Source organism: Eubalaena glacialis, chromosome 19 (genome assembly GCF_028564815.1).
Source record: "Eubalaena glacialis isolate mEubGla1 chromosome 19, mEubGla1.1.hap2.+ XY, whole genome shotgun sequence".
Classification (NCBI taxonomy): Eukaryota; Metazoa; Chordata; class Mammalia; order Artiodactyla; family Balaenidae; genus Eubalaena; species Eubalaena glacialis.
In genome coordinates, this window is record NC_083734.1 from 23728588 (window position 1) to 23743916 (window position 15329).

Sequence of the window (15329 nt, forward strand, 5' to 3'; positions counted from 1 at the left end):
CCGTATACATGTACACCACAGAATGTATAAACCTTTACTATACACTTCAGATCCACTAACATATTTAATCAAGATATCTGAACAGTTAGAGATTCTTTTCAAATATTCTTCCTTAAAAATTAAAAACTTTATTTCAGGATACCACTATTGAGGGAAATGCAAATCAAAACCACAATGAGCGGGACTTCCCTGGTGGCACAGTGGTTAAGAATCCACCTGCCAATGCAGGCAACAAGGGTTCGAGCCCTGGTCCGGGAAGATCCCACAGGCCGCGGAGCAACTGAGCCCGTGCACCACAATTACTGAGCCTGTGCTCTAGAGCCCACAAGCCACAACTGCTGAGACTGCGTGCCACAACTACTGAAGCCGGCATGCCTAGAGCCTGTGCTCCACAACAAGAGAAGCCACTGCAATGAGAAGCCCACGCACCGCAACGAAGATTAGCCCCCGCCCGCCGCAACTAGAGAAAGCCCACACGCAGCAATGAAGACCCAACGCAGCCAAAAATTAATTAATTAATTAATTAAAAAAAAAAACCCACAATAAGATACCACTTCACACCCACTGGGGTGACTATAATCAAACACAATTAATAACAAGGTTGGCAAGGATGTAGAGAAATATTGGAATCCTCGCACACTGTTGGTGGTAATGTAAAATGGTGCCACTTTGGAGAACAGTCTGACAGTTCCTCAAAAGGTTAAACACAGAGTTACCATAAGATCTAGAAATTCCATCCAAGGTATATACCCAAGAGAAATGAAAACATAAATGCAATGAATGTTCAGAGCATCATTATTTATAATAGCTCAGAAGTGAAAATAACTCAAATATCCATTGATTGATTAATGAATAAACAAAATGTGATATATCCATACAATAGAATATTATCCTATTAAAAAGGAATGAAGAAGCGATACATGCTGCAAGATAGCATAATGTTTTTGAGATTCATCTAAGTCAAAGAAGCCAGTCGCAGAAGACCATATACAATGTGATTCCATTTATATGAAATGTCCAGAATAGGTAAATATATAGAGATGGAAAGTAACTGGTATATTAGTTAGCTTAGGGCTGGCAGAGGAGGGATGGAGAGAATAAGGTTTCTTTTAGGGGTGATAAAACTGATTGTGGTGATAGTTGCACAACTCTGTGAACAAACTAAAAGCCATTAACTATATACTTTAAATGGGTGAATTGAATAGCATGTACTATATCTCAATAATTACAGAACTGTTAAGGAAAAAGCTGCTAGGGAAAAAACAGCACTATTTCATTTAAAGCAAAGAAGTGGTATACATAGCAAAGTTGGTTTAATACACTTTTTTGAAGACTACTTCTATAAGTATTTTTATTCCTAATCTGAAATTTTTGAAAATCAAATATAACTACAAGAAAGAGCAAAGATGGGAAAAATAGTTCAGGATGAATCTTAATGTGAGGTATTATATGCCAGTATAGTTTTCCGTATAATTGTCAAAATACCTTTACTGCTCTGTCATTTGGAAATTAATGAAGAAATTATTCTTCAGAGCTAGAATACTATTAAAGTTGCCAACCATACATAAAATAACTTAAAACTATTTTGCCTACTACTAATTTCTGTGAACAGTGCCAATTATAAACTGATTTTTAAACTATAAACTATTTAAAAAGCTAAACTCTAGCCAGAATCTGTAAAACACATTTTCAGAGATGCTACCAACTTGATTTTAAAGAATATCTCAGCTTCTTTCACATGAGAGGGAAAAAATAAATAAAACAATTCTTAAGCCTGATTTTTCCTTCCTCTGAGGTCAGCTGCTTTGTACAGATGGAATTTTATATCTAGTATATTTCCATTGTTGTTACTAATGGTAATTTAACAACACGCAAATGATGTAATTAAAATTCATCCTCAATTCACCTCCTATATTTTACCTATTTTTAAATAAATTTATTTATTTTATTTATTTATTTTATGGCTGCATTGGGTCTTTGTTGCTGTGCGCGGGCTTTCTCTAGTTGCGGTGAGCAGGGGCTACTCTTCGTTGCAGAGCACAGGCTCAGTTGCTCCGTGACATGTGGGATCTTCCCGGACCAGGGTTCGAACCCGTGTCCCCTGCATTGGCAGGTGGATTCTTAACCACTGCTCCACCAGGGAAGCCCCTATATTTTGTCTTGATGTCCCACATTACCTCAATAGCAAATAAGGAAAACTCACTAATTAAATCTTGCATTTTTTTTTTATTCATGGTTGGGACAAAGAAGGCCAAAAAGCATAAAAATTCATGCAATATTAGAGGAAACAAAGACAGCCTGAGATAGATAGACAGACAGACAGACAGGTAGATAGAAAGAAAGAAATATATGATATGTATATATGTATCTACCACAACTAAAGTACTTAAGCTAAAAATACATTTAGAAGATCAGTATAAAAAATTAACCATTGTCTCACAGAAAATTATACTAAAAAGTTGGAAGGTATAGAACAATTTAGCCACAGGTATGAAAACTAAGCAAATGAAAAAATAAGGCAATATTTTACAACAACTATAAATGGAGTATAATCTTTAAAAATTGTGAATCACTCTGCTGAACACCTGAAACTTATAAAATACTGTAAATCGAGTATACCTCAATTTTTAAGAAATAAGGAAACCGTTATAATTCCAGGAAAAAACAAAAATTGAATAAGAAAGAAAACTAAATAACAGTACACCATGTTGCAGAGAATATTTACATAGTCATAACACTATAAATAACAAATACCAATTTAACCAAAGATTGTGATACAACTGCATTGGGATGATGTGGTGTGGAGTGTGTAAGAATGCTAAATATCTTCTACAATTGGAAAGCAAAGGATAAAATCTAAAATTAACTAAGAATTAGCAGTAAAGAACAGTATTTAGAAAATGGAGGTATATACAAGAAACTATTACTAGAAAGTGGTTGCCTCTGGAACCAGGATGAGATTTAGGTATGCGGGGACAAGGATTCTTGTTTTTCACTTTCTTTCTGATTCTACTTTAACTATATGCATATATCACTATGATAAAAAAAATAATTTAAAATTTTTATTTGCAAAACAAGTAACTGGTTGCTGCTGGGGAAGGACTCTAGATAATGGGGATAAAATGGAGAAGTATTAACTTTTCACTTAAAACTCTTCTGTAAGTTTTATTTTTTAAATTTTTTTAAAATTTATTTATTTTATTTATTTTTATTTTTGGCAGCATTGGGTCTTCATTGCTGCGCACGGGCTCTCTCTAGTTGCGGCGAGCGGGGGCCACTCCTGCCTGCTGTGAGCGGGCTTCTCACTGTGGTGGCTTCTCCTGCTGTGGAGCACAGGCTCCAGGCGCGCGGGCTCAGTAGTTGTGGCACACGGGCTCTGGAGAGCAGGCTCAGTAGCTGTGGGGCACGGGCTTAGCTGCTCCGTGGCATGTGGGATCTTCCCAGACCAGGGCTCGAACCCATGTCCCGTGCATTGGCAGGTGGATTCCCAACCACTGCGCCACCAAGGAATCCCTTCTGTAAGTTTTAAATAGTGTGTCATACACACACATTACCTATTTCTTTTAAATCAATTGATAACAGTTCACAGGATTATAAAACATGAAATACAGAGCAATTAAAAACAAAAAAGCACTGTAATTCAATATAAATAACTAAAACATTTATTGCATACATTTTTTAAAAGGCAATTTTATTAAATAAAATGTTCAACTGTCCAATCTATATAAGTATATTCCTGTTGCTACTTTACCCTGGATCATAATACACCTTGTATGATATAGCTTGTGGCAGAAACTGTTAGCTATCTATACAATAACCATTTTTCTTTTCTTCCTTGTAATAGAACCCCAAGTTTTTCTAAGGTATTATTATACCTGTTCAAACTTACATTTTTTACATTTTCTAGAGTCTCTTGCAACTGGGGATAGCCAATGTGATAAAACTGAAAGTCAATGGGTGGACTTCCGAAAAGACTCTCTGATCAAATAGGACCTGGGTCCCTAATGATAGGGCAGCTGCCATTCAAGCCCTAGAATACCTACCTTTGAAATTCTTTTACATAAAAGAAAAGCAAAACTAATATATTTAGTCACTGTCGAGTTTAGGTGGGGGAGAGTGGTGTTGCATTTCCCACTGGTACATAGATCAATAATAAATCAAAGCCTGCATGTCAGACCATCTAACCTTGTAACTTGATTTGAGGTCCATATTTGACACCATAGTTTATTTTCTCATTCTGTTGGTACTTAATACTTGTGGTAAGTCACATAGAATCCTTGGACCTCAGTATGAGAAACTATGTAAGATGCCTCTCTCCTTGAAATTCCCCTAAAGAATCACCAAAGAAAACTTCATGCACAGAGTACAGAACAGTCTATAATATAGTATAGAATAGTCTATAAGTCCTATCTCCCCAAACAAACTTAACCAAGTTTTATGAAAATAAGTCTGGTTATTTTCACAGAACGTTCTAAGAGATAGAAATTAATTTTATTTATATAGATTACTATCCTGTCAACTTACTTTATTGTTAAAGAAAAATTGTTAAATTTATTGTTGAAGGGAAAATATTAAATACTATTTTCAGAAAAAAACTAAAACATGTTAGTTGCTCCATATTCTTGGTATATTTCATTAATATTTGTCCTACAATCCATTATTTTTCACATTAAGAATTATCCTAGGCCTGTGTCAGGTATATATCCCACAGAATTGTTGACTGTTATATGGTAGTCATGAATCCATGGCATTAAATGTTTATATAAGAGTCAGAAAGTAAGTTACTAACAAATACTCTTCTTAAATTTAGAGAATAGAACACACCTTATTACTTCTCTCCCTTCCTCAAGCCCAACAGCAAAGGAGCCTTGCCTAAACAAAATATTCAGAATACCTCTGTACATTAATTATTTAATATCTGACAGACTGTCAGACCAGTAAACTAATCCCAGGACTGACTGAACAAACCAGATTATTACCTCTGTCTTAGGTAACTTCCTGCTGCCACCACACTGGATAGCAAGTCAGTCCTAAGATTCAGTCTGTACCCTCTTTTCTCATCTCTGAAGATACCTTGTCTACTTAAGTCTGTTCAAATACACAACTACAAAAAAGGCTCAGAGCATAAACTACAGTGTCACTAGACATCGGTGAGGTAAATTATTAGTATACCCTCTCAATTAGCTTGGCCTTGGCTTATTTAACATCATTAAATAATGTTTTTGAAGTTCTGGGTTGTAACTCCCCTTCTACTCACTAGCTTCCTTTAAAGCAAATATTTGTCCCTTACAGCTGATCTATTCCCATCCCAAGGAAGAAACTGAATTTTCCTTAAACCCACTGATGCTTGAAGAAAGAAACCTGTTAATGCTGCAGGTTCAACTACTAAGTTTCAAGTCAAAATTATTCTCCTTGGAGTTAGTACCCCTGAATTCTGCCTAGTGAGATTTCCTGGCTAGCTTTTTTCTTTGCTGTTCCACATCTTAATCCATGATCCTAAGATTGGATCCTTGTCCTCACAACTGACTCCCCTTGTCTGTTCTTATCTTACTTTATTATCCATACTTTTCTTGGAAGCTAATTATACTGGATCTTCTATGATTAATGATCTCATTCTAGAATTGCCTTGCTTTCACTTTTATTTTCTAAAAGCTTAATTTAATCCATAACTTAAATCAGGAGAAAAAGGCAGAGTTCCAAATTTATCATTGGGAATTCTTTCCTTTCACTGCCCCAACATTCCCAGACTAACCTACTGATATCCTTCTCTCCTCCAATCCAGGCAGATCTCAAAGTCAACAGTAGAACATTACAATTTAACTGCACTTCATGGGACTTCCCTGGTGGCACAGTGGCTAAGACTCGGTGCTCCCAATGCAGGGGGCCCAGGTTCGATCCCTGATCAGGGAACTAGATCCCACGTGCATGCCACAACTAAGAGTTCACATGCCACAACTAAGGAGCTGGCAAGCCACAACTAAGGAGCCCATGTGCCACAACTAAGAAGCCCACGTGCCACAACTAAAGGAGCCGGCGAGCCGCAACTAAGGAGCCCGTCAGCTGCAACTAAGACCCAGTGCAACCAAATAAATAAATAAATGAATAAAACAATTTAACTGCACTTCAAACTCTTCTAGCTATAGTCAAGCTGGTCATATACCTAAATTCCTACAATAATTCTGATGGAAGGTTTGGAGGTTCTTTTGCCTCAGAACTTAAGTGACTAGGAAAAAATCATGAAGTAAATAATAAAGTTAGAACTAAAATCCAAATATCCTAATGAAGAACGAAAAGGAAATCATATGTCTGTCAATAGTCAATTTTTATATTTCCAGCTCACTTTTCCAAGTAGAATAAGTATTCTTCCTGAAAAGCTCAAAAAGTACATCTAATTAAATGTTCTACCAAGTTTTAGAGGAATAACTGAAGTACAATAAACTGCACATATTTAAAGTGTACAATTGATCCGTTTTGTCACACGTCATGTCATACCACTGAAACCATAATCACAATCAAGAAAACAAGTAACAGGACTTCCCTGGTGGTCCAGTGGTTAAGAATCTGCCTGCCAATGCAGGGGGACACGAGTTCGATCCCACATGCCGTGGGGCAACTAAGCCTGCGCACCACAACTACTGAGCCTGTGCGCCACATCTACTGAAGCCCGCACGCTCTACAGCCCGCATGCTGCAACTACTGAGCCTACACACCACAACTACTGAAGCCCACATGCGCTAGAGCCCACACGCGGCAACTACTGAGCCCACGCACCTCAACCACTGAAGCCCGCGTGCTCTGGGGCCCACGTGCTGCAGCTACTGAGCCCATATACTGCAACCACTGAAGCCTGCGCGCCTAGAGCCTGCACTCCACAACAAGAGAAGCCACTGCAATGAGAAGCACACACACCGCAACAAAGAGTAGCCCCCACTCACCGCAATTAGAGAAAGCCCGTGCGCAGAAACGAAGACCCAGCACAGCCAAAAAAAAAACAAGTAACAAACATTTCTGTCACCTCAAGTTTCATGTCCCTGTGTAATTTATACCTCCCTCTCCTTCCTCCTGCACCAACACCAGTACCAGGCTCTAGGTAAGCTTCGTTTCATGATAGATTTTGCATTTTCTAGAATTTTATATGAATGGAATCATAAGCATGTGCTCTATTTTTAATTGGATTCTTTCATTTAGCATAGTGATTGTGAGATTCACTTATGTTGTGTGTGTACCAACAGGTCTTCCTTTTTACTGCTAAGTCACTGAATATAATTTTACAAAGTAGTAAAAAGAAAATCCTCATGAAAAACATTACTATATTTATAATAAGCAGAATGAACGTTTTTAATATGCTTCTATTTTAAAAGGAAGAAGGTCAAAGAAAGACTGCCCAGTGAAGAAATATATTTTATTAGTATCAAACTCTCAGGAAAAATAAGAATAAATTAAAGACTTCAATAATCTAGCTTTAGCAGCTAAAAATACAGGACAAGACTTCTTTAAAACATATTCCCGTTCCCGTGGACTAGTTATTAAATGTATGTTGCTGAGAAAAGTTAACTAATATAGGAGAAAATACAATGATATGTATTACTGTATGTATTACCAATCATTTATTATATACTATTATTTAGAGTTCATTTCAAGAAACTTTTATGCATTCACAAAAAATCAGAGACATTTTACAACAAATATTTATTTTAAATAATGGGAATAAACGAGACGCTTACTAAAGAACAATACTGTAAAAAAAAGAAAAAAGGATAGACTATACTAAGGACTTCCTTTTTAGCCATAATATATAAACATTTTTCAATAAATGACTTGCTATCCTGTATTAGTTTGTGTGAACATAGGAGGATATATTGCTGTTTCTTCATGCCATTTGTTTCCTGAGAATACACCCTTGAAAATCCCACAGTTGACTGCAATGTCCCTTAATTACAAAATTAATCCTAAAATCACAATTTTTGATGACTATAAAGTGTTACATATATTTGAAACTACAATATATGTGGTTATGTTGTTTATATACTGTACGTATTTGTATTCAAAACTGCAATGATGTATATAGTATGAAATGTTAACCATTACACAGCTAATAATTTCTTTAAGTCCATCATTTTTTATAATAGCATATTTGGGACAACACCTCAGATTCTCAGAAAGGTGCTTCAGGATGTTCTTATAACTTAATAGAGAACTAGGCAGGAAAAAGTGTACCCTAAAGCTGTAAGTATAAATGACTCTGGAGACGTCCTTGGTGGCACAGTGGTTAAGAATCCACCTGCCAATGCAGGGGACAGGGGTCCGAGCCCTGGACCGGGAAGACCCCACATGCCGCAGAGCAACTAAGCCCATGCACCACAACTACTGAGACCGTGTACCACAACTACTGAACCCCACGTGCCTAGAGCCTGTGCTCTGCAACAAGAGAAGCCACCACAATGAGAAGCCCGTGCGCTGCAACTAGAGAAAGCCCGCGCACAACAATGAAGATCCAACACAGCCAAAAATAAATAAATAGAATACATAAATTTTAACAGAACAAATAAATAAATGACTCTGAACATAAATTCTTTCCTCTTCATATTTTCAATCAGCTACTCATAAAAAATAAAGCATCAAGAAATTACATTTAGGGACTTCCCTGGTGGCACAGTGGTTAAGAATCCGCCTGCCAATGCAGGGGACATTAGTTCAATCCCTGGTCTGGGAAGATCCCACATGCCGCGGGGCAACTAAGCCTGTGCACCACAACTACTGAGCCTGCGCTATAGAGCCCGTGAGCCACAACTACTGAAGCCTGCACGCCCTAGAGCCCGCATGCCGCAACTACTGAAGCCCGCACACCTAGAGCCCTTGCTCTGCAACAAGAGAAGCCACCACAATGAGAAGCCTGTGCACTGCAACGAAGAGTAGCCCCCACTCGCCGCAACTAGAGAAAGCCCGTGTGCAGCAACAAAGACCCAACGTAGCCAAAAATAAATAAATAAAATTATTTTTAAAAAAAGAAATTACATTTAGAAGTACATTAAGGAAGGATTCTCATATTTATCACTTAATGACAAAATTATGGAAATACAGAAAGTTCAACTGTATTTTACAACTCTTCTCCCTATATTTTAATCTAAGTATTGAATATAATAACTCATATTACTCAAAGATGATAGTCTTAAAAGATAATAACTACCATATGCAAGGCAAACATAAAAATCATTCCATTTCTGCTACAAACAGAAATTTATTAGGGACTTCCCTGGTGGCACAGTGTTTAAGAATCCGCCTGCCAATGCAGGAGTCACGGGTTTGATTCCTGGTCCAGTAAGATCCCAAATGCCGCCGAGCAACAAAGCCCGTGCACCACAACTACTGAGCCTGCACTCTAGAGCCCGCGAGCCACAACTACTGAGCCCACGCACCACAACTACTGAAGCCCGCGTGCCTAGAGCCTGTGCTCCGCAACAAGAGAAGCCACCGCAATAAGAAGTCCATGCACCGCAAGGAAGAGTAGCCCCCCACTCTCCGCAACTAGAGAAAGTCCACGCACAGCAACAAAGACCCAACGCAGCCAAAAATAAATAAATTTTAAAAAGAAAAGAAATTTATTAGATAGGTGCTCAATAAAATACAGCTATATTTATTCCATGGGCATGCAGAAAGGGAGAAAAGGATAAGAATGAATATGCCTTCCTTTTACATTCACCCAAGTTTAGAAAATGTTAGTTGCTTTTCCCACCATTTAGAATTCTTTTTATATAAAATTTCCAACTTCTGTAGTCAAACTCAGCTGAATTTTATCAGCTAAATTTAGGCAGAGGTTTTTAACACTCTCAATTATAAATTAAATCAACCTTATTTTACCTTATAATACCAATTAAGGAATATGCTATTGGATAGAAGTGTCTTATCAAGACTGATTTGAAAAGGATGTCAATTATTTTTATCATCTACTACACTAGTCACGTCAGTGGCTCACTTAATACACCAAGGATTCAAAATAAGTGATTATGCATAAGTTATTTTCTATAAGAGTATTTTTTAGTACCAATATAAGTAACTTATTTGACATCTGGCATACCACTTAGAACACTTATAATTTATGTAATGTATTTGATGTAATGTTTTATACAAGGAATTCCCTAGTCCCATTATGCTTAATGACATGTCAGCTCTTCTACTATAAACTTTGTTTTTCAATAGCTTATGAAACTGTTTAAATATTGCTCTAGGATAAAACTTGGCAGTTAAGAACCATCAAGACAATAATGCATATTTTTTTTAAAAGTCCATATGTAATTTTACAAGAAGGGAGTGATATATTCTGTTATTATCTTCATCTAAGAGAGCCCTTGGAATCTTTTTTGTCTGGTCTTACAAAGAGAAATACAAAAAAAAAAAACAACAATGCAATTTAAGAACTAGCATGAATATTAGTCTGAACGAAAGTGATGCAGTTAAGATAAAGACTAGTGGATATTTTACAGATTCTAGTTCCAGAGAAAGATTCTACACTAGTATCCTGCTTAGTGTTCTACTGTTAGCCATAATGTCAAGACTAGGACTTAATGTAACATGAAAACATTAGCTGTTTTTCTCTGGTTGATATGAACATATTATTTTAGTATATTATAATAGTCAATGATCAACAGCATCAGGAGCTGACAATGGCTAGAGTTGTCAAGAAAGTTGTTATCCATGATGCTAGTAAATCCAACATAAAGGGATGTAATCAATAATACTGATCAACTAACATCAAAACAAAAAAACAACACAAATCATTATTCTATGGTCAGATAGGCCCCCTAAACCTAGACTGTCTAGTATTGGATTGGCCAAAAAGTTCGTTCGGGTTTTTCCATAACATCTTACTGAAAAACTGCAACAAACTTTTTGGCCAACTCAATAAATGCATGTCCCTAGTCCCAAGGGGCATCTAAATGCATTATGAATACCTCAGCATAAATTTACCAACACTAATGGAAAAATATCCTACTAATCAGCTGCTTGTTTTCACATGTTGACCACTACGTCTAAAAACACTCCAGGCTCTATGATTGCTTTTGCTTAAAATGTGCATTTTCCTCTGATTTGGAAAAGGTTAAATGTTCAAAGACTGCAAAGCTAGCAAAGCTAATTGACTTTAGGAGTATGGTTTCCTGGTCATTGTCCTGGTCATTCTTACAATAGGGTTTTGCAGAATATACAATTACTTACAAACAAAACAAAACAAAACAAATCAAAATACTCACTGAGTTTATATTATATGCACAACACTCTGGGGCCAATTTTTTAAAAGTCATAAAGTCTGCCTGTCAAGAATCATAACTTAGTTGAGACAAGATTTAAATGAACAATTAGTCATTATCTAATAAAAACATTGTACTACATAGTACAGAGGCAGGCTTTAATGCCTGTTAAGAGTTTAAGGATGGGAGAAAAACAGTGTGGGCTAAAATTGTCAGAGACAGCTTTATGGAGGAAGGTGGAGTGGAATTTTTATCCTAGACAGCCATCCAGAATTGAAATCAATCCTGGGATAGAGATTTAAGAGTTTCCAGTTAAAAGAAATAGTTAAGGAGTAGCAACTATCAATTCACTTGCATCGCATATTTTGTAAATGGTGAAAACCAGTTTTAAGTGAATGTGAAAACAAGAGGAAATGATTACAAATTAATACTACATGGAAATGTTTTGTCATTAGATTTATTTGGGGGAATAGGGGTTGGGAGATGGGTGACACACTAAAGAAAAAACACTGAATAATTAAGAGTTAGTGGCCTTGGTTCAGAGAAGTCCAATTTCAAGTAGAACACAGTTTTCCATTCACCTTGTTTTGACCTTGTTTTCTTAATTCCCTCAAATTCCATTCATTTAATATTTTGTTCAAATAACACATAGTTATTATTATAAGCAAGATCAGAATTACATCAAAATATTAAGTACACTAATCTATCCTAGAAAATAATGAGTCAAATGAAATCAATGCTTTGATTCTAAAAATTTTAAACTGCTTTGAGTTATTTTTCCTTATCCAAAATAGCCTCTCTTGGAATTTATCATAGGAAACTCTTAGAAGGATTTTAAGAAAGATCGCAGAAGAGCCATATACAGTGAAATGATTACTTCCTTAGCTTTGCAACTAATCACTTTGTTTAGAAATCCCATCATTTAACAAGATTTTGCTGCAACTACAGAATACAGATCCTCCATTCTATGAGTCTGCCTACCCACTATATCTAAATTCAAACTTCAAAACTATCTGCCCAGATCTATACTTCCATTTTACTTAAAATGTACTATTTCTTCTTTAGCAAATAACTTTGTACTCTGCAAGATGAAACATACTCATAAATTCTCTCCCTTTCCCAAATACACACAAAAGTTGAAGTCTATCTACTAACCTGCCTGTCTTGGAGAGATGCCTGAAATAAGCTACAAGCTCATTTTATATAAATGCTGGAACTGTTCCAGAACTGAGCTTAATGGGGTTCACTCATCCTTTGAGATTATTGTATGAGACACTATAAAGACATTCTTTCATGAGAAAATATGAGAGATTAAAGACAGAAGTACTTAGTTCCTTATAGTACTTTAAAACTTACACAGTGTTATATGTACTAATCAATATTCACATGCTAATAGTACTCCTCCTCACTTAAAATAAACCTAGGTCCATAAATAATAGGATAAATGAAGTTCACCATCATCACTAAAAGCATTTATAAAATTTCTATTTGTGTTTAATACTGTGCTAGAGTTTACACACAAAAAAGTGTTAACTACAATGAAACTGAAATTTGAAACTATCATTATGGATTTTACAATTTAAAATTAAGATCATTCTTGTAAAACAATTATTCAATACTTTAATTATTCTAGCCAGTGATGATTCTTAAAAGATAGTCCAAAGGACAGAGACTCTTGAAATAATTTTGAGTGAAATGAAATTTACAAAATATTCACATAAAAATGACGCTCCAGGGAGTTCCACTTCCACCTTAGATGTAGAAAGCCTGAGTGTCACTCCTAACCTAAAAACAAGAAAAAGTCATTTAACTATCATATTACATTTCTTGAGCATATCGGAGAGCTGAGTTAACAGGGCAACCTGTATCTGACATTTCAAGAAAGACAGATTCCTCCAAAACAACAGCAGGAAGAGGCAGCTACCATGCAAGCGAGTAAGAAAAAAATCAGCTAAAATTTTAACAAAGTGCCACTAATCTATTTCCTGTCTCCATAGATTTGGCTATTCTGGCCATTTCACACAAATAGAATAAAAAAATACATGGTGTTTTGTATTTGACTTAGAATGTTTTGAAGGTTCATCCATGCATGTATCAGAAAACTTCATTCCTTTTTTATTAACAATATTCCATTCTATAGATTAGATATACCACATTTTGTTCTATTGATGGACATTTGACTTGTACACTGAAAACTATATAACATTGCTGAAAGAAATTAAAAATCTAAATCAATGGAAAGGCATTCTAATTTTGTGAGTCAGAAGACTTAAATATTGTTAAAATGGCAATACTCCCCAAATCAATCTACTGATTCAATGCAACCCCTATCGAAATCTCAGCTGCTTCTTTTGCAGAAATTGAAAAACTGATACAAAAATTCATATGTAAATGCAAGGGACCCAGAATAGACGCAACAACTTGAAAAATTAGAAAGATGGGGAAATGACACTTTCTGATTTCAACACTTACTATAAACCTAGAGTAATCAAGACAATATGATACTGATGCAAGGATAGACACAGAAAGCAATGGAATAGAATTGAGAATCCAGAAGTAAAACCTTATGCTTATGATCAGTTGATTTTCAACAACAGTGATAAGACGATTCAATGGGAAAGAATAATCTTTTCAACAAACAGTTGCTCAGACTATAACAGAGAAGAATAAACCTGACTCCATATTGAATCTATTCCTTTAGCTCTAACCTTTGCGCTCTGTTGCCTGTGTTTAGTCATGCAGGCTTTGCACCTTTGGTAAAAGAATGTTGCCTATAGCCTGAAATATACAAGATAGCCCATTCTTAAGGCTCTGACTTTTTAAAGGTATAACACTTTTTCATTCATATAAGATAAAAAGTTGCAGAACAGAGAATAACATTTGTCTTGCAGGAGGTCTAGGAATATTGTGATCAGACCTCCGTGGACAGCTGCAAGAACAAAGGCACCAAGAAGTCTGCAACAACCAGCCACACCCTCTCCCCTTTTAGTATAAAAGAAGCCTGAATTCTAACTCAGGGAAGATGCTTCTTTGGGACACTAGTCCACCATCTTCTTGGTCTGCTGGCTCTCGGAATAAAGTCGTTATTCCTTGCCCCCACAACGCGTCTCTCAATTTATTGACCTGTCATGTGGCGAGCAGTAGGAGCTTGGACTCGGTAACAGGACGACTAAAGAACTATTTCCAAAAGAATGAAGTTGGACTCGTCACACCATACACAAAAATTAGCACAAGATGGATGAGACCTAAAGGTAAGGGCTAAAATCCTTAGAGGGAAACAGAAGAGTAAATCTTTGTGACCTTGGGTTAGGCAATGGTTTCCTAGACATAACACCAGAAACACAAGTGATAAAAGGAAAAACAGGTAAACTGGACTTTATCAAAATTTTAAAGTTTTGTGTTTCAAAGAACACCATCAAGAGAGTGATGGGACAATATATTTGCAAATCATGTATCTTATAAGGGACTGGGACCTAGAATATATAAAGAACTCTTACATCTCAAGCATAAAAAGACAACCCAATTAAAAAATGGACAAGGACCTGAATGGACATCTGTTTATAGGTATGTAGATGTATACATGTAAATCTTTATACATGATCCAAAGAGATAAATCAGATATTCTGACCTAAGTTTTCCCAGCACCATGAATTTACAGAGACTGACAGTTTTGACTTTAAGGAAGAAGCTGAGGGAAAGAAAGGCTCAAGTTAGTATACATCTGAATTTGGAAGCATCTTGTTTTAAATACTATGGATTCAGTTTAAATCCCTTCCTCTACTGGGCAACTTATATTATCTCATTAAATTGCTAGTTATATCCTAAAATGAAAAATTCTGAATTCCAAATTTTTATATTATACTAGCACTTAAGACAAATAAATTAAAAGAAAATAGGAAGATGAATTCATACTGAAAAAGAGAACCCAATCAATAGTATCAGGAAAAAAACTAATCCTGTCATAAATCCAAAATAATGACAGAGCAAGAAAGCACATAATTTTACACAAGAATACATGTAACAGAATTAATGCAACATATATCCCCACCAAAAAAAAAAAAAAAGATTAAAACACACAAAAAAGCA

At 35.9% G+C, this 15329-nt stretch overlaps 1 protein-coding gene across 3 annotated transcripts in view; it reads right to left on the reverse strand.

Moving 5' to 3' along the window:
- Positions 1 to 15329, reverse strand: part of USP32 (ubiquitin specific peptidase 32) — a 208035-nt gene that overhangs the window by 124974 nt on the left and 67732 nt on the right. The gene's annotated exons all lie outside the window — the stretch shown is intronic.